The 23,899-nt window shown below is 48.3% G+C and overlaps 1 protein-coding gene across 3 annotated transcripts in view; it reads left to right on the top strand.

Moving 5' to 3' along the window:
* The window catches only part of DAB2IP (DAB2 interacting protein), a 146,894-nt gene that overhangs the window by 54,010 nt on the left and 68,985 nt on the right, over positions 1-23,899 (top strand). The window contains exon 1 of one of the 3 annotated variants that reach the window (XM_065695247.1): positions 14,578-14,826. The exons of the other annotated variants lie outside the window; for them this stretch is intronic. The gene's annotated coding sequence lies outside the window, so the exon portion shown is untranslated. Of the gene's footprint in view, positions 1-14,577; positions 14,827-23,899 lie in introns of those variants that run through there. 3 annotated transcript variants of the gene reach the window in all.

Genomic DNA, 23,899 nt, shown 5'->3' on the forward strand with positions numbered 1-23,899 from the left:
TAAACAATAACGCAAGCTTGCATTTCCCTGCAACTGTATTCAGACACACACTCCCTGGCACGGAGATGCTTATTAGTACAATGTCGTATCCATGCTGGCTGTACCCAGCCTCAGACATTTGGCAAACACTGCGTGGGCCTTAAGAGAAATCATCTTAAATCAGTCAGATAACCTACCTTCAGAGTGTCCTTTCTGCCCTAGCCTTTGTCCAGCAAAGATAAGGCTGCAAGAGACATTCCTTAAGTAATGCTCTAGATGAAGTGTGTGCGTCTGAATGGAATATTGATTTTCTAATTGCTGGGCTGCTGTTAAATGAGTTGTTAGTGGGGAGCAGGGGGGAAGCAACTCAAATGTGTTGCAAGCTAGCTTGGGTTGGTCTCTGCTAAACACACCAAAGGTGTTAATGGGAGAAATGCAGCAAATGGAATAAGGAGGGATTTGTTTTGTTATGACACTGATATAGAGAGGGCAGTATCTTATCCAGTATTCCCGGGAGGTGGGTCAGTCGCTCTGAATCATCCTTGGAATCATAGAATCCCAGATGGGTTTGGGTCGAAGGGACCTTAAAGCTCATCCGGTCCCAGCCCCCTGTCACAGGCAGGGACACCTTCCACTAGAGCAGCTTGCTCCAAGCCCCATCCACCTTCAGAGGGAAACGCTTCTGCCTAAGAGCTCATCTCAGTCTCCCCTCTGGCAGGTTAAAGCCATTCCCTCTTGTCCTGTCCCTACCGGCCCCTGTCAAATATCCCTCTCCAGATTTCTTGCAGGCCCCCTTTAGGTGCTAAAAGACTGTTCTAAGGTCTCCCCAGAGCCTTCTCTTCTCCAACTTGGTCTCGTTTGTTTATCTCCTTGTAGCAGTCCCTAGAAGCAACCTACCTGGGAGAAAAGCAGACCTACCTTTTGAAAAGCCTTTAGTTGGGCACTTTGGGAAGTAAAATGCAGTCTCTGTGTTGAAGTCTTTATCGCAAGGGATCTTCCTGAGACAATAGAAGTGACTATCAGCTATGCCACATCCAGCAGATAAATATTTCTTACTATAGTTTCAGAAAGCACAGCATATGTTTCTGTGTTCAAACACATCCTCTCAGCAGAAAAACAGCTTCTTTATTTTTCTGAAGATTAAAATGCCAAATCAACTAATTACTTTTCTTTGAAAGCCTCCACCACATAAAACACATACTCTCTCGGTGAGCTAAATTGATTTATATTCAGCCATTAATTCTTTATAGCCCATAATTTCCAGAACAACAGAGCTCTCTGGAAAATGTGCCCTTATTAAGGGACAAACAGCTTTCTGCATGAGATAGAAATATGTTGGCATGGAAAAGAGCAGTGGGTGCAGCTGAGGCTGGGGTGGCACCAGGGGCTGTGCTGGGACACGGGCATGGGCTCAAGGAGAACATCCTGAGCTGCTGGATAGAATTCCTGTAAGCTGAAAGGGGAATTGTCCTCCCTGAGGTAACAGAGGGCAAAGTACATGTCCGGGAAGCAGGGGCTGTGGTGTTGTACGTGTGATGGTAAATGTGTACAGCTCTGAATTTCTTCCCAAGCCACTGGATGCTCTTCAGTGCTGCTGCAGTTCAAGTCTGTGCATGTAATTTAATTGGGTGCCACGACCTTTCCTTTTGGGTGGCTCTGCCGTTGGCTTTAGAATACTTGAAATGTCTCCTAATGGCTCCATTGGTCTCATTTGCATTATCCATGGAAGATATTTTTTTTTGTTATTATTAGGGAAGTTTAGAAAACTAATGAAATTAGAGGAGGGCTCTTCCAGTATGTGCATCACTGACTGGAACTGAGAGCTCGATAATGAAATTGGAATTCATCTACCTCTGTTTCAGGGTAGTAATAGGATGATGATGGAATAAGCCAGGCATTAGGTACAAAACTGATGGGTTTTGGCAAATGAAGGAGATGTTATAAAAGATTGTGTCTGACAGGAGGACAGCTTGGACTGCGTGTCCAGAGATGAAGTGGAATTGGAGGCTGAGAGGGTGCGGGAGGCTGAAACCTGGCTGGGCACAGAGACAGGATTTCCAGTAATAAACACCAGCTATAAATGTGCCCATTTGAATGAGGTTTCTCTCCTGCCTTGGATTGTAGGTGGATCTCAGGCTTTCCCTGCAGGGCTGCCTGTTTGGTGTGTGTTTTTATGGAAATCTTCTGTTTGTTCCCCAAACCGAGAGTCTGTCAGACACTGAATAAATGCAGGCAGAGCTGGCAGGGAGGTGTTACAGCACAGGAAACAGAAACACAGTCTTAAACAAATTAAAAGGATGGTAATTAACCAAATGAATTTCATCCTGGAGATAATCAGAGGAAAACATTTAGAAGGAAAATAATCCCAATTCTCAGAAAACAGTCATTAAAACACACTCGTTTTTGGGAATAGTTAACAAGCTACATCGGAGGCAGCAAAGTAGAATCGAGCCATGATGGATGCTCTTTGGGATGCCGTCTGACGAGGCCCTGGTGTGTGATCTAAACATAGTCCCTCGGTGGGATCAGATTGGTAGTTGGGAACATCTCTGTCTGCATCAGCTCTCGAGCAGCTGATGGGAGCGCAGAGCAGAGCCTGGTCTGTTATGTAGGTCGGCTGCAGGGTAACAGAGGATGGATTTCATAACCATGTATTTAAAAGGTGTCAACAGTGGGGAGGTGAAAGAATTTAGGGTGGATAATTGACAGATAGACGTGGGACAAGGTGGGAAGATGCAGGCATCCAGGCATCGGGAAATCAGCCGCATGCAGCATATGTCAGGCTGGAGCGGGCTGCCTGGAGGAGGAGTGAAAGCTCTCCAGTTACTGACACGGTCCTTGAGGATGTGCTGGAGGAGTCAACCACCCAACAGGTCTCTTCTTCTTTCCATTAGCACCTGAGGATCCCAAGCAGGGTCTGAGAGGAGGGAGATTTATGGGGGAAAGGAGGGTCTGGGGGGAAGAGGGGGAGAATGGGTTGGGGTGCGTTGTTTGAACGCCATAGCCCGGATGCACTGTTTTGTTCTCCAGCAGATGTTAGCTGTGGGAGGTCTTTGTTTTTTCCTTTTAATTCTCTTGTATAAGCCTCAGTTGTTGTCTTTGATGGGCAAAGCTAGAGATTGGTCATGGCTACAAAACAGGGACTTATCCCAGTTGAAAGATACAGAGTTGGAGGAAATTTGAGGCTTTCTTACAGTTGGATTCCTTGAAAAGGAAGCAGTTCCATAGGGCACAGGGCTAAGGGGAAAATGCATTTGTTTCACAGAGGAAGAGCAGTTCTTCTCAGGATTTAGTCCAATTCTCATGGGTTCATGAGGAGGAGAGTGGGTATTATTTTCTTAGCAGAAGGCCTGCAGAGAGGACAGATCATGCTGGAATCTCTGTTGGAAACAGACCTTTCTGGAACTGTCCAGTCTTTACTGGCCCAGTCAATAGACAGAGGATGGAGAAAGAAGCTCCATGCCTGGCATGGAGACCCCAAAGGGTGTCTCTGAAGGGAAGGCAGTGTCTGCTGTACCCTGTCTCGCTCAGTCCCATGCAAATAAACTAGATTAAACAAGCTGCTCGTAGGATTAATGAACCTGAGATCCTTAAATTGCATGTTAGGGGGTTTCTGTTGGATTAAACCTTCCACACACCACAATGCTCTTATCTAGAACTTACCTGTGTGCAACAAAATGAATACAAACTGACTTAGAAAGAAAATGTCAATGGGAATCACATACATTAGCACGCAGAGTTATAATGTCGAATAATCACTGTCTTTTCAAAGAGTTTATGTATTTTTTTACTCTCACCCCAACTTCAAATGCTTCATTTTAAATTTCCATTCCTAGTCTTGCACCGTCTGTAAGTGTGGCTGTGCCGAAGTTTACCTGTTCAGAGACTGTACTGTAGCCTGTGCTCTTGCCTAACAACAGAGTTACTGATTTCTTTCTTTTTTCAGAAGCAAATGCCTATTTCTTTCATGCTGCCTTTGCCTGTAGCCTTGGCAAGAGCAGGGCTGGGTGGTGTGTGTACAGTGGGGTGAGCTGCTGGCCTCCGGAGCTCGGGCAGCAGCTCTGCATCGATAACACCAGCTCCGGGCTGTTGTACAAGTTACTGGTTTTAAAACCTCGCGTGTGCTGGAGACTCCTCGTGGCCTGCACCTGTTAAAATGGGACATTTTGTCCCGCAGGTCATCTCCTACAATACTCACCATTCAAAGCAGGGGTTTGCTTGGTTCATGAAGGCTCTTCAGAGAAACTGGTTCACTTGTGGAGTATCTGGGTGGTGATTCCAAGCGGGGGTTAGGCAGAGGGACTGCCTGTGAGAACTGACCGTGATATTGAGCTTTGGAGATAGGAAGGGAGTCAGCTTGGAAAAGTGGGCTACCACAGCTAGCACTGCGTAACAAGCCTGTGCTTCCCATTCTTGATCCTTCCCTCCAAGCTATCAGTCAGTCAGAAGGCTGTAGAATACCAAACTGCTTAAAACATGTCAAGCTTAAAAGCAATGCTCTTGAAATAAATAAATAGCTCATTTTGCCTGTGAATGTGCAGCACATTGCTCCTCACAACCTCTTGTTACAGACATCCTCTCTCAGTCTGACATGCTTTTCCTTTTCCCTGCTAATTATGTTCCGTTTCAAGTAGGTGCTCTGCACTAACAAGTGACTATCATTTAGGAAGGCAGAGTCGGGGGGGATACGGAGCTTCAGGGAACCCTTTGTGACCTTGGAATGTAGCAGACATTTTTCTTCTTATTTTATTTCAAGTTTGACTTCTTCAAAAGCAGACCTTCCGCCCTGCTCAGATTGAGCCGTGCCTGTGCTGCAGCCATTGCACATCAGTTAAAATACCTTTTACATCCCTGTTAGCAAATTCACATTTCCCAATTTATCAAGTGGTGTCTCTTTTACAAGTCCTACACTGCTTGTTTGTGAAGGTCTTCCAGGATTTCCAGTGGCTTCTCACCGAGCCAGAATGTGTTGTTTTAATGTGGAATCTCAGCGCAACAGGGCTGTATTCTGGGATTGAGCTGTCTACAAAGGTAAAAATGCCACGTAGGCTACGGAGGAGCCCCTCAGGTGATCAGTGTGCTTCTGCTGAAGTCCTTTCTGAGCATGGCCTGGTTATTTATCTCTTATTTATTTATTTCTGTATTTGGGATTGGGCCAGGAGCTGAAGTCTCTTCTCTCCGAGGAATCATGGCTTTTAAATGTTGAAGGTTGAACCTCGTCGTGCTGAGCTGAACTGCGGTGCACTTTGAAATCTGCTTCAAGGTCTGAACTTTTTAAATGGCCCTTTCTCCATTTAATGTTAGAGGAGGAAAGTCTGAAGGCTCTGAGTGGATTCACAGTCACACTTTAATTAATCATATTTTTACAGCATGCTGCCAGCAACTGTCAGGAGGCAGGAGATGCCTCTAATCCAAATTCACAACAACAAATGACTGCACTCCAAATATCCCCAGCCGGTAAACAGAATAATACCCTCCCCACAGCCCAGCCTCACGCATCTGATGGGAAGCAGATTCCTTCCACCCAGTCCCAATCAAACAAGGTCCATTTGCTAACAGGAGCGAGTGCCAGCAGCGGCGCGCCCCAGGGGCCTCACGGGAGCCCAAGTGGAAGTGTAGGTGGCGAAAAGGAAAACTGTTTGGCAAGCAAATGGATTTCGGTTTCAGCATCCCCCAAAGGATCCCTGTGAAGAGCGAAGGGTGGGGCAGGGAGTGGGAACAGGAACAGGATCTTGGAAGGATCCTACACGTTTTGAAATCCCATCTCAGGCTGCAGTAAACTAAAGCAGTTCATTGACTGTTACATGTGTGGGGGTGAGAATGACCCGTGTGTTGCGTTGGAACTGAGTGTGTCTCAAGAGTAATGCTTTCTGTAAAGAGGAAAATGGCCACAATGAAGTTCCAGCAGAGTGAGGCTCTTTGAGAGAGCACAAGAAGGAGAGAAATGGTCGGAGCCATGTTTGAGATGATGGATTTGAACCTTCCATAGTTTAAGAAGTGTTCAGGAAATGGAAAGCATCTCGCTTTCCCTCCCTGGGCTCTGGCTGGCTTGGCACACCTGGGAAAAAGATTAACTTGGTAAAGGATGATGAAGATATTTTTCTCCCATCGACAGGGTGTGTTTCACTGGCCTCTGTTTTGGGGTTAGATTCCTTTTCTAGGTCATATTCAAGCAGCTGTTTTAAGAATAGTTTGTTCCTTGCCTTTAAAAAAGGGGGATTCCTCTTGCTGTGTGTTTTCATTCTCTTCTTCTTTCTGATAATTGTGAGTCAGGGTGGGTATGAGGCAACTGAGAAAGAGCAGGGGTAAGGAGAGAAATCTGTGGAAGTGACAATACCAGGTATTACTCCTTAAGATGCTGGTGGAGTTACGGGGCTGCAGGGATGCAGGGCATCCTGACAGCTTGGCATGGGCTAAGCTGACCCAAGAGCAGTGGGTGGTGTCAAAGCTTATCCTCCAAGCCCTGTACTCGTAGAAGCATAGAATCCCAGACTGTTTTGTGTTGGAAGGGACCTTAAAGCTCATGCAACTCCTAACCCCGGCCATGGGCAAGGACACCTTCCGCTAGAGCAGTTTCTTCAGGACCAGTAAGTTTCCTGTACCACCAGTTGGTGACACCACCCGCCTGTCTCACCGCCAACAGAGTGAGAGGAGGAACTTTGGGGATGGACAGTGCTGTGTACTGGAAAAAAAGAGAGAAAGAGAAGGGAGGATTGACTCCTGGATCTCAGCAGGGCTGACTGCAGAGAGGGAGGAGAGAACTGTTCATACATTGACTGTGCAAAGAGGGATGTTGCCATTGTCAGGGCTCGTAACTCTCTGTGACTAGGCGCGAGTTCTCTCTCTCCGGGGCTTTCACCAGTGCTAAAACCCAATTAAGCCATGTTAAAAGAAACCTCCCAAGAAGCTGACAGCAAAAATACACTGACCTTCTCTGGCAGACGCTGGTGCTGGCATTGAAGCACGGCACTCTTGTTCCTGTGCTGCTGGTGCCTGCGGGCAATGGGGCCTGGGCTGTGCTGCCGGCACTGCCTGTGCCTGCAGCATCCTCTGTTCTTCCTACCTGTCCCTGTGACATTGCAAAGCTGCTGTTCCCCAGGGCTTGTCCCGTTACACATTCCCTTTCCTGCCTGTCACTGCTACTGACCTCAGTGTGCTCCGAAAAATCCAAGATGTGGTTTTGCTCCCTCTTCCTGAGTGGTTTGATTTATTATTTATTAATGACATCCAGAGGACACAGTAGTGATGGTTCTGTTATGATGACTGCAGGAAAGCTCTGAGCTTATACGGAGTTACTGGGAAGATAATGCAGTCGTTAGGCAGACTCTGGGCTTAACTCCCTGTAGTTTTGGTCTTCCTTGTTGTATGGGGATATATTTATATGAACTTATATGAACTATTAGCAGGGATTAAATTTGGAACAACACATGAAAAAACAGGCATTCCTGAGCTCCCCTGGGGAAATCACAGTAGATATTGGTCACAGACACCCCTCGGTCTCTCTCTGAGCCTGCAATGTGAGAATAGGTTAACACTGACGCTATGGCTTCTGTGGTGAGCTGGCCTCTAGCTGGGGCCTCCAGCTTAACTCTTACAGCCACTGTCCAGCATCCACCACATCTGATCCCAGTGCCTGTGGGATCCCACCCTCACACCACAGGGCTCTCCCAACCCTCTCCTTGTGCATCCTGGGTGTTTAGTGAGCCAGTGACGGTGATGGGCAGGCACCACAGAGGCACAGGTCTGCTCAGAGAAAGCTGTACTGATATTTTCCCTTCGTACCCACTCAGTCTGTTACCACTGCTGCTGCTTTTGCACATCAGTGCAGGAGCTCAGGAGTCCCTGATCCCTCCCAGCTGCTGAGTTCATTCCAGTAAACAGCCTCTGGTATTCCCAAGATAAGGGACAATCCGCCTCCATGACAGCAAACCAGCTGACGGCACCATTCAGCCAGGAAACTCAGGCCACATCCATGCCTTCCGAGGTCTGTTCCTTCACCCTTGAGTCAACGTGGAGCTTTGTCATCCACTTCAGGAGTGTCAGGTTTGAAGCGTTAACACCCCAGTGCCCCAGCAGAACTGTCACAGCTTGGATGCAGCCAGGAGCCTTTGAAACTTTGCTTTTCAGGAGGTATCTGAGAGATTAATCATAGTCACAATAGACACTGATCCTACTTCTGTGCATGGAACCTCCTTGCAGCACACCAAGACAATCTTATTGTGCCTACAGTAAGAAACACAACAGGGAAATCCTTTCCCATAGTGCTTTTGATCATTGATTTCTTTGGGGCCTCTCATTAGTTTCTTTGGGGCCTTTAGTGTCATTCTAGCTGAGCCAGTGGTTGAAACCACAGCCAACCAACCCAATACACTGTGCATTGCAGTCGTAGTCAGGGCAGGTTGGCTGCTGCCTGTCTGCACATCTGATGACATGAAGATGAGAGGGGCTGTGGACCAGCACCCTCTGAGAGCACAGCACGGTGTGCTCCACCTCACTGCCTGCTGCCTGCTTAACAAATTGCACTAATTGTCCAGTTCAACACACGTGGGAATTGGGATACTCCAGGCACAGGGGAAAACTATAGCCGCCATCTGTGTGTCTGTGTGCCTCCTGCTTCAAGAAGCTGTCAGTGAAGACTGCTTTGAATAATTCAGGCTCTGAGCTGCAATGTGTAAGATAAGGGACAATAAGAAGTGCCTGTAGCTGTCTGCAGTGGCAGTGACTCCTGCTACCAAAGTTCAATATCCAGCAATTGCCTTTAGGAGCAAGTTGGACAGTCAGAGCCCTCCCTGCCTGCACTGGCTACGTGCTGAGTTCCTGTCATGCTGTGGCTGTGAACAGTCCTGCACCCAAATGCTCCCGCTGGAAGCTCAGTGCTGCCTGTGCATCCATCCGGGTTCAGGGGTTTCCCCCATCGCTTCCCTTCGATGGTCTGTGGCATTCCACAGGTGAAATCCTGCTGGTAAGAGCCATAGGAATGCCGAAGTCCATGGGAGCTCAGCTCACTTGTGGATGCTGTCTGGGAATTTCTTAAACCAGTGTCACTTTACAACCTTGCTGACAGTGCTGTGGGACTGCGCAGTGTGATGGAAGAGTGGACAGAGAGGAGGAGGAGCCGATGACTCTTCATCAAAGTCAAGACTGAGGGAGGGCAGCGCAGAACCCACCCTGACACTTCCTTTCCTTCATCTGAATCCACGGATACCCGTCACAATATTTCTCTGAGCAGCATTTCACTTCATTAGTGTGTATTGTTAACTGTGAAAGTCCTGTCAGCTTTTATCTATTGTTTCCTGCCAAGTGCTTTAAACAATCAGAACTCAATTATGCAGCTATTTCCTTCAGCTGACAGACGGCAGGACTGATAGTCCTTCAGTCGCATGAGGTTAAAATAGATAAGTTGCAAGATAAACAGCAGGTTGAGGAGTTCCTTCATGGGCATTAGCACAGGATCGTGCTCCACTGGTTCCATAGCCCTCCCCAGAACTCCTCTTGCTCAAGGTCTTGCTGCTTCTCACTGCCCCATCTCCTTCCTCCACCCTGCCCAGAACACGAAGCCATTTATCCAGTGTTGTGTACTTGTGCTTTGAAGAACTAAGTCCTGTAGGATGCCACCGTGCCCTTGGGTGAAGTGATGAGGCAGAAACAGTCTCCAAGGCTGCTGAGCCATTCCCATCAGGATCAGAACTGTTCTGTGGGGAGACTAAGCTTCGTTCCCACCTCCACCACGGGGATATGAGGAAGCCATTAGCCTTGATTCACCGCAGTGCTTCTCTTCGGGAAGACATTAGCTTGTACCCAAGTGTTCTCTTGAACAGAGGAGACTTCATTGCAGGGAACTTTAAAGGCACATTTACAGCTTGAATGAGACTTGCTGACAGAAATAAAGGGAACTGCAGACTGATGGGTGCAGAGTTTTCTCCTGATTTTTAAAACATGAGGTCATCATCGTTCGCAAACTTGGCTCCTTCAAGTCAGCATGAAGATGCTTATGTAGGTACATCAGTAAGTGGCCTACTTTTCTGGGATGCTGAATCCATTAAAATCAATGGAAATTCTGCATCTCTGAATAAAATGTCACCTATTTTGCTTGCTAATTTTGGGTACCCAAATGCAGGCACTTTGATCCAGAAGTAAAAGGTATTTTAAAACACTGCTGAATTTTTGCCATGCTTTTGGAACACTGAACTCCATGGCATGTGGTTAAGGCCTGGCCTTCAGGACAATGCAGATGGAAGCTGGACTGAGCCCTGCATGAGGAACTGACCTGGAATCACCTTAGCATAGAAGAAGGAAGGACATAGTCTGTGGAGCACAGAGTGCATGTGAAACCATCCACTCTGCGTTCACAGCCCAGGCTGAGGGCAAAGTGAAAGCATCAAGTAAAAGCACAAGTCAGAGCATGCCGTAAAACTCTCCCCAGGGGATCAGTAATTCCTGTAAAGGCATTTTGAAGTCATCACATTGCTCAGGCCAGATACAATCTCTGTGCATTGTCCCTCACAGAGAGGTTGCCAGGTCATGGCTTGTTTTCTTGCTCCATCTGAACGGTGCTGGTAAATGTCAATGCTGCCTCAGTAAAATGAAGTGAGAGATTTGTCACATGCTTTAATCGTTAGTTTTATAGCACTAAGTATAAAAGATGAGAAGGCAAATGTCCTTTTGTCTTGGGAGGTCAGTGATTTTCATTGCCTGTCACTGCTGCACACAGGAGCTGTGTGGCCTCTCCTTTGTTCTGCAGAACACTAAGTCTGAAAGTCCTCATCGAGGACTTCTCTTCTAATGCGCATCCTCTCTGCTGAAGTGAGGGCTCTTCTGTCAGCATTTGGGTCTCGCACTTGATCCACCAGTTTGGGCTGCTGCTCTGATCATGTCACGAATCCCACTCCTGAAGTCTCTCAAGGTTCCCAGCTTGTCTGGCATCACGTTTGAGTTGCTTTTCCCCTTCCAGCCTCAGCAGATTTTCCACAGTGAGTACCCTGACCTCCAAGGAGCATTCACTCTTCTCCCTTACTGTTTTCCTGACTGGGTTTTATGTCATCTTTGTGCCTATGACAACACCTCTGTTTAGAAGCTGTAGCCTGTCCCTTCCACGCACCCTCTATTTCCTGAGCATTGGTCATCCCCTGCTCCAGGTCCTCCTTCCCCTCTACTCCTCCAGACCTCATCCTTTCACTCGTGGGTCTGTCCTAGGGAGTTTTGTTCCTTCCCACATCACCTGATGCCAGGTTGGACTTAGATCCAGCATCCTCCTCTCTTCCTGCTTGCAAATCACCCGCTGTGAAGAGCAGAGGCCATTAACACCGCCTCGCAGTCACTTGTCTGCTCCTGCACAGAACAGCTTCTATCCACTCATGTCAGCAGTAGAAGTTCTCAGCAAATCCTTCATTTACAAAGTACTTGCAGATTAAGGAAGACCGTGGAACAGCTTAAACACACACAGAGCACCCAAAGGCCAGAGGGACCACGCACAAAAAGTCTTCATTTGAATACAGTTATGTTCCAAGAGAACCAAGGAACCCTCGTTTGGTTTTTAACTGGGTCAGCACTACCTCTGCAGCGCTCAGCGTGTTACATGCGCCAGGATCACCCACTCTGTTTATCTTTAGGCAATATGCTCCTGCAAACTGCCAATTAATTGCATATTTGGTGCCTGCTCTCTCCCAGCATCCTGGATAAACACAGCAAAGCCAATCAGAGGGAGCTGCTCTTGGCTGCCAGGGGAAGGAGATCTGTCATTGTCTCAGCCTTGTTATCTGCAACCGAGGCAGACTTTGAGCAGCATTCTGCTTGTAAACACCCTCTTTAGACACCTTCTGATTTCCATAGATGGCACATAAGGCACTGTCTGCAGCGCTACCTGAAGATGCTTCAATAATTGCTCTCCAAAATTCTAGCTGCATTTTGGGCTTGTTAAAAGGCAAGAGCCATCAAAGCTGGTATGAGGTGGCAAAGTCCTTAAAATGGAAAGATAAAGCTGAGTCCAAGCAAATATGAGAGGGAAGGGGAGGACAGGATAGACTGGAGCTGAGGAACAATTCCTTCCCCAGATGGTGCTTAGGCATTGGAACAGGCTGCCCAGGGCAGTGGTGGAATCACTGTCCCTGCAAGGGTTCACGCACCCTGGAGACGAGGCCACAGTGCCATGGGTTAGTGGTGGCCTTGGCAGTGCTGGGCACGGTTGGACTGGGTGAGCTTAAAGGCCTTTTCCAACCTGGTTGATTCTATGATTCTAGGATATAGACTCAGTCCATAGTTAGCTCTGCTCCAAGGATCTTTCCCATGGATTTTATCTGGATTGCTGTTTGGAAGGTGGGGAGCAGGTCTGGTTGTGACATGGCTTTTTCAGAAAGGTCCAATCTGTTGATGTGAGCACAGGGGCACCTTCTCCTCCATCTTCTCCTTCTTAGGTTGAAAGCATTTCCTGCTCTGTGCAAGACTCATATGTTATTTAGATCTATATTTGGACAAAACAATAAACCATAGGGAATAGTCTCCACTGCATGCAGGGTTTTGTGACTGGCCTTATCCTTCTTTTCTGCCTCTCAGTTCTGCTATTGAAATCCCAAAAGAATGCTCTGGAGAGATGATCCATCATTGGGTTTGGATGTGCACTGGCTGCAGCCAGGAGGTCTCTCTTTCTTTGTTTCTATCATGCTTTAGGAGTGAGTGACTTCAGAAGAGGCTCAGCTGAATCAGTGGCCGCAGAGAGCCAGGACAAAATCTTCTCCCAGGGCAATCCTCAAGAGGATTTTAAACTGCAATCTCGACATTGAGTTATTGTAAATTAACTGTTGCTTCCAGGCAAGGAATGATGAATGGTCTGAAAGGAAGAGAATGGCCTGAAATGAAGAGATAAGCATGCATATGGATACATGCTCCCAGGCTCTCGTGGACCTTCTGTGTTACTAGCAGCTGGGAGTCATTCCTAAGACAGGAATATTCAATGCTAGCTCAATTCTTATTTTAGTGTGCCCATGTATATAGAGAATAAATGAGTGGAATTAGTTTGACCCAGTGTAATACAGAAGAAAAGCAAGCTCCTTGTGTTCTCGTAACAGCACAGACACACAGATTTGGGGGTTGGTTTGTTTGCTGAGCTGTTCTTTTGTACCAGCCTCAGACTGTCCGTGGTTTTATTGTGTCATTTAATATCTACCTACTATTAATGCCCTAAGGCCATAAGTTAAGATGTGCCTGTCTGCCAACCCAGGGATTGGGGTGAGCATGGGAGGGATCCCAGGAAACGGGAGGCTTGCAGATAGCCTGGGACAGCGGCTCTGTAGTCAAATCCTGCTCCTGTAAATCAAGGAGAACAGAGAACACAGCCAGTGGGCTGCAGTGGAAGTGGCATTTGGCCTAAGACTCCAAACCTGAGCTCCATCACAGGCACTGCAAAGCCATTTTCATTCTTAGTCCTCAGTCTGGGGTACAGCATGATTGCTGGTGCAAGAACATGCCCTGGATCACAGCAGATGCTCTCAGCTCCCTTTCTCATTAACTCGGGGAATGGTACAAACAGCTGAGATGGATAATGTGACCCTCCCCACTGCTTGTGGTCATCACCAGAGCAGCGAATCTAAACATGTGCTGTCAGAAATGAGCACAAACCACTGCTCAAGGAGGATGTTTCGGGAAAGGGGGGCAGGCACCGGGAGCTGTGGGAACTTCAACACAATATCCCAGTTTTGGGTTTTTTTCCTTTCTGTAATGTGCCAGCATTTTCCCACTGACAGGGTGAAGGAAAATCTGTCGGACTGAGCCTGCTTACCAGGGCTTTGTGGAGTATTGTGATGCTGAAACACAGTGAGGCGAGATGTGTGTGTTGCTGTCGGACTGGAGTTTATCATCACACTGCGTATGGCTAATAATGAAAGTTTAGATTTCAAGAGGATTTGTGGAGAATGGCCTTTAATTCCTGTATGTCTGCATTGTGGACACATCCCTGCATGCCTGGGCTTCTTTACGATTCTAAATGTGAATTGTAAATACCCGTAGAAGGAGGCTGCAAGCTAAGCTGGCAGCATTTATAGTTTCAGCTTTAAAGATTAACTGCCTTCAGGAAGTAATAAAGATCAGGGCTGCCCGATCCCGATGCAGCTGCCTAGGAAAGCACATTGCCATTGCAATGCCAGGCTTGGGGAGCAGTGCAAGGAAGGGTGGGAAACCTGCCCTCCTCTGATGCCACCAGCATCCATCCACCCAGCAGCTCCCAGTGTTCAGCAGCCAAGAGCCCCAGGTAGGGATGGTGAATACACAACATTTTGGAAGCGATGGGAGCCTGATACTGAGTAAATGAAGAGGAAATGTTCACACTGATCTGAGGTGCAGAGGAGCCGGTTCTCCTGTGCAGCTCCTCTCCCTTCTTACCTGTGTGTTCGCACTGATTGTGTATGAGAGAGAAGGATGCTAGGTGAAGGTTAATTAGGAATGAGCTGCTTTGTCATGGAAGCTGGGAGTGCGGTGCGGTTTGTTCAGCCTGGATCCCAGCCAGTACCTGTGGGAGCTCCCAGGCAGCAGGGAAGGGGCTGGGAGCAGATGCCTCTCCTCCAGAGCAGAGCCTCAAGGAAGGGTTTGAATTACAAAGGAAGGGAAGGGGCTGAGCTTCCCAGCCCCCCACCTCCTCACAAAGGGCAATAGTCAGTTTACTTTCATAACCCCACTATCAGCTGCAGAGGAAGTCTGGCGGTCCCGGAGTCTGGAGCAGATCAAGAGCCCGCTCAGGCACCAAGCAGAGGGACAGGCAGGAGATGGGCTCGCGCTGCTCGCAGAGGAGCTGACTTCCCTGGGCACCTCGGAACTGGGGATCTCTCCTGATCTTATTTCTCTGTCCCGTGGAAGCTTGGGGTGAGTGTCTGGTAGTTTTCCACTTACCTTCCTTTTCAGTGGTTCGCTAGGATTTGCCAGATTACAATGGACAAAGTATTCCCTGCACCTTCGTGAGCTTGCTCTGGAAGCTGGACCTTTTAAATCCTTTCAATTCATATGCTGCTATTTAAAAAGGGCCAGATACGGAGGAAACAGACCTTCCAGTGCCTTGCTTCAGCTGGTGGGACTGCTGGGCTCCAGCACCGCAGTGTGTTGGTGTTCAAATGCTGCGTTGCTCTGAACAGGGATCTCCCGAGGTCTGTCAGTCGGTTCAGCGGTGCAGATGTGTGTGCTGTTCCTGTGGAATCAGCCGGGGGGGGTTGAGCTGGAGCCAACCTCTGTGTTTAATCACCCACCGAGCAAAGGAGTGCTCGGTGCCTTCTCTGGACATTGGCAGGGAGAGAAGGGAAGATGCAGGAATCAAGTGGTGAGTGGTCTGTTTGGAAGGTGTTTACTCTGAGCGCTGGTACTCCGGATAAAGGGGTTCCGTAATTTGGGAGCACAGGGCCCAGGGAAGCAATTCCCTCACATGCAGAGGAGTGGAGCGTATGGTGCTGCCTATGGAATGAGTGCAGTTTTGGAAGCGGCTGTAAAAGCTGTGTATGGTTGTGAGAACAGCACTGGCCAGGCTGGGGCGGGTGTGTTTGCAAGCAGGGTGCGTGTAGGCGGCTGTGTACGTGGTAAGAGCGCAGCAGAGCCAACTTTAAAGGGAGATGAACAGAAACTCGTGTAATGTAGGAATCCGAATGTCCTTTCCTGGCCTCCGTGCTGTGAACCTGAAAAGACAAACCCTGAAACGAGTGTTAAAGCTGCCTTTGTTAGCCATCCTTCATGCAATTTGTTTCTTTTCACGTTTTGAGTCAAAGGACATGGACTGGTTTCACTCCCAACTCCACTCCTCCTCTGTTGTTAGCCTCTCCCAGCTTCCCATGCAATTGTCCAGCTCCGCTCTTTCCAGCGCCCAGCGGAAAAGGATATTGTTGAAAAGAAGGAAAGTATTTCAAGTTAAAGCCTGGCAAGCACTTGCGTCCTCATTAGGCTGCAGGCACACTTCCTCCCTCCCATCTTTCCCCCCAAAAGTAGCGGGTTGACCAGTATTGCTTCCAGTATCATAAACAGCAGCAAAATGACTTTTAGCCATTCACTACTCAATAAATACAGCAAATAATAATCACTGTTGGAAAAGGAAGCATGTTTATAGTCAATGTACAGCTAGGGGAACACCCAGATACAGTGAAAACAGTGAAGTGTGATAACAAGAGAAGCCTCATTCAGACTTGTGAGCTGGAGACAGTGAGGAGTTGCCCCAGCAGCAGCATTGAGCATCTGCCCCAGGCTCAGGGATTGTGGCTTGTAGGAAGGGGATAAGAAAAGGAGAGTGCAGGCAGGGAGAGAAGGTCAAGGCTGCATCTGTGTTTGTTCTCTTTAAATCATGCTTGATGTAGCGAATGGTAATTCATAGTCATGTTAACGTTCAGAGGTAAACTGAGTGACTCTCCTTGCTCCCTTCTGATTCCCAGCCATCACGGAATGGTTTGGGTTGGAAGGGACCTCAAAGCTCGTCCAGTTCCAACTGCCATGGGCAGGGACACCTCTGACTAGAGCAGGTTGCTCCAGCAGAACCCATTGCCTTGTGGCTCTGCAGTGCAGTGCCAGGGCTCCTGCCACCATCCTTCCCGCTACACGGCAAGGAGCAGGAGGTGTCCCCAGGCATGACAGCAGCCATGGGGAGCAGAGGGCTGCCGTGGGGCTTGTAAATACAATGTAGGCTCCTTTGGCCTCTCTAGTGACAATATTAGAAAAGGGGATGTGAGCAGAGCCGTGCTGTAGACAAAGGGGAGCCCCAGCTCAGCAGGAGACGTTGCCCAGCACAGGTACTCCACTCACACCCAGCCTGAGCCACAGCCCTGTGCCTCTCTGGGGTTCTATCTCAGCTGCGTGCCAGGCTTTTGTGGCCCCAGGGTGCATGGCTGGGATGCTGGGAAGGCAGTGAGTGGGATGAGAGAGCACTCAGTGGTTCTGTGAGCTTCCTTCTGCTGACAGTGACAGCAATAACACCTTTTCTTATTTAAAAGGCTCCCTCAGCTCTGCTGGGTATTGTGCAGAAACACCCCCCTCCGTGGATCCTCTTTGACTTTCACCATTTCAGAGACATGCAATTTGATGACAGATTTAATAATACAAGATACAGTTGTCATTTGTGTTGAGAAGAGCTATTCGAGGAACTTGGAGCTCTACCACCTGCGATAGCAAAACGTAAAGGCACTGATTTGTTCACTCCTGATTTTAGGCGCTGAAGACACAGTTTTAAGGCTCTTTGGGCACGGATGTCTGATGGAGATGTGTTAAATGCTGGGCAGTTGCTCCAGTCAGTGACTATGCGTATAGCATATGCATTAGCATTAGCATGTATAGGCTTATAATATATTATTGGAACATGTTAGCATATACAGCCTTGTTCCAAGATTGTCTCCCTTCCCCAGCACTGGTTCTTTCTGCCCTGCTGCAATGGGCAGGTCTGGCACACTCCATTTCCCAGGAAAGAGCAGGATGCAGACTGGGCTGCAGCCAGTAGATTTACAGCAAAGACAATGAAAACAAGAATTAGAGCGATAAAATGATTAAAATAAGGCTTTAACAAGGCCTCCAAGCAGTTTGTCATATCCTGCGAGGTTCTTGACTGGTGTGCTGGACCGGAACCTTCTTGAAGGGGTTGCATAGCATGATGCTCCCATGGGAGAGAGCAGAAAGCTCCAGCACAGAGATTCATAGAACAGACTCACAGAATCATGGAATCATTTTGGCTGGAAAGGACCTTTAAGATCATGGACTCCAACCATTAACCCAGCACTGCCAAGGCCACCACTAAACCAGTCCTCCTGTTAGTGCTATTTGCTCTTGGATTGCCCTTTCCCTCCCTGCAACTCATAGGATTGCTGCATGTTTTAGGGACTTCTCCTGCTGGAGCCTGGTGCAGTCAGCACCAAGGGACAAATGATATAGAGACAACATATACAAGAGTGAGGAGAGCAGTCAGTGGGGCTTGGAGTGATGGGCATGAGTAGAGCTGAGAGCAGTAAGTTGCACAGACCATGCCAAGAGAGAAATGTCCAAAATGGACCTGATCTCTCCCAGTCAAAGCACAGCACAGATATTAACTCTATTGACAGGGGTCCTTGTTGCTTTATGGCGAGTGACACAGACTTGGCCTCACCAAGCTCCTGAGGGTGTTGCCACTGAACACTGCAGTTCAGTTTGGGATCCAGGGGATGGGGCTGGATGAAGAGTGCTCCAAGCGATGCTCGTGGCAGCCCTTCCACGGTGCCGCAGCTTGCAGCCGACTGTGGGCAGAGAACTGCTGCACAGAGTGAGGTGGCACCTCCTCTGTGTGTGTCTGTGTGTCCGTGCCTCCATGCACATGGAGGCACTCAGATCCATGTGTTCATGATAAATGGGGGTTATCTGCAGTCAGGCTGCTTGTGCTTCCCTGACCGTGGCCAGGCAGTTGTCCAGGACACCTGCAGCACAAGGCAGCTCCTGCCCGGCCCCTGGGCCAGGACAGCATCAGTAACAATGAGAATTGATGAGCTCTGTCATGTCGAGCAAGCAAAGCGCCGTGCAACAGATTAATCACTGGTTGTGGTGCTGACGGGAGCTTTCTGCTTCTCTCCTGGCATCAGTGCAAGGTTGTTAGTTAAAAACGAGTTTGATAAAGAGACCCTTGACTCCCAGCACTTCTGTCTCCTCTATTACCTGCTCACCAAACACGAGGCACTGTTAGCTCTAAAGGTGCTTTTTACTGCTCAAGTTGCTCCAGCAGAATGTAGCAGCACTAACAGCTCCCCACGCTTGTCCATTGCTTCCTAAGCAGTAACTTCAGGGTCACATAATGATCTGCCTTCCCTTAGGCAGAAGCTCTTCCCTGTGAGGGTGCTGAGGCGCTGGCACAGGGTGCCCAGGGAAGCTGTGGCTGCCCCATCCCTGGCAGTGCTCAAGGCCAGGTTGGACACAGGGGCTTGGAGCAAGCTGCTCCAGTGGAAGGGGTCCCTGCCCGTGGCAGGGGTTGGGGCTGGAGGAGCTTTAAGGTCCCTTCAACCCAAGCCACTCTGGGGTTCTGTGATGCTATGATCTCTGTTGGCTGTGTTCAGTGAGAGATCTCAAAGCCCGGCTGTGGGGCCGGGGCCGCCTGTTTCCCTTTCCTACCAGGGAGGCTTTCTCATTGTTCTCTAATTTCAGCAGGCAGGAAAAAAGCCACCTTTGAGTTCTGCTGCCTGCCCTGGCCACACAGCTGGTGCGAGCGATTGTCCCAGTGCTCATACCCAGACCCGCTCTCTTCGTTTCCCCACGGGTAGCTCCAAGACATTATTGTTTTGCAGTGATTTTATTTAACCCTGACTGAGACCAGACCATTGTTTCCTATTGACTCACGTCACCTGCTGGTGGCCTCTTCCTGTCCCCACATAAGTGCAGCTCAGGGTGGGAGATGGGGATGTCTGGACCTGAGGTTTAATGAGCACTCACACTACAGCAACCCCAGGAGGACTCCGGCAGAGGAGAGAGCAGTGGAGCCATGAGGCCGCAGCCATGTGCTCTGCAGGCAGCCCAGGGCACAGGTGAAGAGGATGGGGAGATCCATAGGGATGCTGTCAGGTGGTCGGGATGTTTGCCCCTCATTATGGCAGACTGGTATCAGCTGCTCCCATCCAGCCTGATTTGCTTGTGGATGGTGCATCCAGAGACCCTCCGGCTACATACATTGTGCCAGCAGAGGCTGAGTGCTGTGCTGCATTGAACGCTTGACAGGTCCATGCAGCGAGCTGCCAGCAGGTCTGTTTCAGCTGCAGGTTCAGTTTGGTTCACCAGGCTTGGCTCTCACTTTTTCTCCTTGCTGATTTCGCTTTTAAGAGCTCTCTTACATCAAAGCTGGGCACTGTTGCCCATCTTCGGTCCTGGAGGTGACTTGTGGAATGGAGCCCCCTCTGCTCCTGTTAACGCTAATGGCAATTACCCAGCTCTGGAGAGGGAGCAGCGCATTCTGCATCGCAGATGTAACATCCACATGCAATTTCATCACCTTGGTTTCAAGAAAAATAAACTGTGGCCGGACTTAAACCGTGGCGGTGAGGAGGAGTACGGGAGAGCCTTGTATGAGCATTGAGAATATTTGTAGCTAAGCAACCAACATCAGCAGGAAGAATAAATCAAAAGTTTCAGGGCTCTGCCTGCCTGCCTTCAAGGGTCAGGAACTATACTTTCCCTTTGTTAACAAGATTGCCTTCCTTTGAAACACCAGCTATTAGCTACTGCTGGAGGCAGGATACCGTATTAGATAGACGAGAAGCTTGTTGTGGGGTACTGGGCTAGAAACATAAATGAAAGGATGGAGAAGAGAAGCCTCTTGCCAAAGGCCATGGAGTGAGTCAGGTCTTCCAGCAGCTTACAGCAAAATGTTCTTCGAAAAGTAATGTCTAACACATAGATTAGAAAATACTGCATATGTTTGCATTACACCTGTGTAAGTCCTCCTAAGAGCTCCTCAAGCTGCTATAGGCCACATCCCCATTTCAGAGGTGGCAAAAGTCGAGTGGCTGGATGACTGTTGTGGGTCATGTTTGAAACGGTGAGTCTCTGTGGCTTTGTTCATTGCATGTGTTTGCACAGTTCTGTTGCTTGGGGCACTGATCTCCCTCTCTATGACTGCAACACAGATCCGAGCCCCATTAGCTAATTGAGCTTTATTTTCTACAAAGCTATTGTGCAGGGTTCTTCACTGGGTTGTACCAGAAAACCCAGAAGCAAGGCGCTTTACTTTAAAATAGATTTTATTTATAAAGGGGAAATTTCCCAGAAATGCCAATGGGAATGGCAGCAAATCAAACCCCAGCAGTAGGTTCTCAATGGAACTTCTCCTTTTACATACCAGTTTATAACCTCAGGGTATTTTCCATCTCTGCTTCTTGCTCCTGCTTAGTCAAGAGCTGTTTGGAAATGATGCTCCAGTTTCCACCCTGCCCTGCAGCCTCACTGCTCACCTGAGGGACGGGCTCCTGCATCCCTCTGTGCTGCAGAAGATCCCCTTGAAGCACTTTTGAACTGTTGGAGCCCCAAGCCCCTGTTAAATCCACAGCTGTAATACACCATAAATCTAGGCCTTAAATAGATTTATTCCCTGATCAAGAACCCCAGAGACCTCTTAGCCTTCGTAGACACTAAAGTTGGTGTTAATTATAAAGCTGAGTGTATTAAGGCCAGATCTCTTGGTATTTATATGGAACTGTATTGCTAAGCCAGATTTATTATTTTAATGAGAGGAATAAATTGTAATACAGTAGAACTCTTGTGGTCTTGAACTTCCAAAACCCATCCCAGAACCATTCACATTGCTGGGCAGTGCTGTGCCAAAGCCTCTCAGCAGCACTGACCATGTATTCTAGCACTTTATGGCATTTTCTCCACTTTCCACCTACAAACCTTCCTGTATCAGCGAGCATTTCAGTGGAGTTTAAAAAACTGCCTCAATTTTCATGTATTCATACTCTTCATACATTGCTCTGTATTCTGAGCATCCTTTGAAAGACGGTGACAAGCATATAACTTTTAGGAGGCAAAGGCTGGTTTTTCTCTCTTATTTACTGATACAGCTCTAAGCCTGGCTGATGGTGACTGGAGTTACTCAGCTGTGAAAAGCACTCAGGGATGTGAAAGCAGAGGGTGTTTCTGGCCATTAGCACCAGTGTTAGCACAAGAGTCCATTTAGTCCCATCCCACAGCTGGGCTCTGAGTGGTGGCTTGGGCTGGCAGGTAGAGATTAAATGCCTGTTGGGTATATTTAGCAATAACACGATGCCAGCATGACAGTAAGTGATTTTGGGGCTACTGTTAATGTTAACATTCATCCAGGATGGATTTTATTTCTCGTATCGGAGAAACTCTCACTTTTGGAAGTAATGGAAGCATGGTTTGGAAATGGCATCATTCAAGGCCAGGCTGGATGTGGTTCTGAGCAGCCTGGTTTAAGATATTCCTGCTCATTGAACTTGATGAGCTTTGAAGGTCTCTTCCAACCCAAACTATTCTATGATTCTATTTTAAAAGGGAAAGAACCCCATGCATTGGCAGTTTGAGGGAGATGTTCTGGACAGAAAAGGTACAGCCTGAGATAAGAGGAACCCAATGTGTTCATACAGATCTAAGCTTTCCTGTTTGGTACTTTTTCTCTCCTCCCACCCACCTTGGGACTGAAGTGAGGTAGATCTGACCTGTTCCCACTGCTCTGCACACAGGAGCTGAACCGCCCGGGCTGGTTCCTGGGTTATTCCTGGCTCCCAGAGCGCTCAGATCAGGAAACCGCTCCCTGAGGCACTGAGGGAGTTTCTGAAGTGCTTCCACAAACACAGATAAGCGCAAACTGTTGAAACCCAAACACCGGGGCTCTCTCCTGACCCTTCCTCTGCCTGCAGTGGGACACCCGGCGGGTGGGGAGGCAGCTCCTGCCTCCGTGCTGCCTGTAGTTCACCCTCCTAGGGATGGAGATAGACCCAGCTGGTTGTGAAGCAGATTGAGGACACTGCAGTCAACTTAAAATCCGTGTTCAGAGTGGCTGTTTCCTCTTTCTCTCTTCACCTGATGAGCTTTTCCCCCTTATCTGTGTGCCAGTGTTCTGTTCAGTCGGGTTCTCTCCGGTTTGTCAGTACAACCAGGCCCTGTGCCTCTTACGGGAAAGCAGAACCCTGAGCCCAGACCCCTCGGTCTCGTGACTTCAGAGTAGTTCCATATTGGCAGTGCCCCCATGTAGCTAATGTTATTTATCAATTAATCCTTTGAATTACAGCCAAGCAAATAAGCACGAGTGCTGGGCAGTCCTTCCCAGCTCCATGCAGGTCCTGGGCTGCCTGCGACAGTCCTGCCCTTGCCACGTGTGATGGAACCAGGCCATCGGGGTCCTTTCTCTGAATATAAGGAGATATTGCTCTTCAGTGCTTCTTTTAGGGTGTTTTCTCTACTTTCATGCCCTGTAAGTGCCTCTTTTTCACTGTCACTCTTCTTCCCCAAAATCACAGCCTCTTGTCTTTAGTTCAATTTTTCCATTTAATGAAATAACCCTGTAATTAAATGCTCTTTACAAATCCCTGGGCAGGGTATCTCCTGACAAAAAGCACTCTGATTTTTTGTATTATTACTAAAGCAAAGTAATGAAATGCTTGAATCCTTGTCAAGTGTAATTCCGGGGGTTAATCACTCAAGTTGAAAGGAAAAGTTAGCTCCATCATTGATGCTGAACTGATCAGCTCTGTGTCCTGTAAAGTTCTTCACTGTTTAATTAGCTCTTGTTCTGGCCTAGAACATGCAATATGTGTAGTTGCACACACATTTGTATGAGCTTCTGTATGGTAGCACAGGGTGCTTAAGTATGTTTGGTTTTCTGTTCCACTGGGCAATAAGCTAAACAGGGGGGAAGCTGAAAGAGAATAAAAGACTTTTCATGACTGTGATGTGTAGCTTGACAAAGCCACTAAGCACCTCACTAAGAAAAGTAAAGCAAAAAACATCTGAACTTGCTGAAATGTTCTCATCATCGAGAAATATTTTTGCAGCTTCAGTTTGAAGTACAAAAGCAAAGCAACTCTGTGAATCAGACAATCCCACATTCCCTCCTGACCTGCACTAGCTGGTGGGTCATGCACTCCTTTCCCATCTCCAAGCTGTTTGTGTTAATGATTTCCAGACCCCAGCTAAAGGCTCAGAAAGCACTTGGGCAGATGTTGGCCATCTGGGCTCTCACATCAAGGCTTCCCAAAGCCAGGACAGGTTCAGCTTCCAGAGTGATGGTTTAGACATGGAACCCTTGTCACAGCTAGGTCAGCTGGGGCTCAGAGTCTGTGCCTGCTGGATACCCTGCTCCGGGCATGGGAGCCTGGGTGAGGGTATGACAACTGTGGGCTGTCTGCACACAGCAGCACGGCTGTGAGAGATGGGTCTCTCCTGTTGCTGTCAGTACAGCACTGATGAAGATGGCAACAGCAAGAGTCTTCTGGGACACCAGAAAGCAGCG

Source organism: Lathamus discolor, chromosome 15 (genome assembly GCF_037157495.1).
Source record: "Lathamus discolor isolate bLatDis1 chromosome 15, bLatDis1.hap1, whole genome shotgun sequence".
Taxonomy (NCBI): domain Eukaryota; kingdom Metazoa; phylum Chordata; class Aves; order Psittaciformes; family Psittacidae; genus Lathamus; species Lathamus discolor.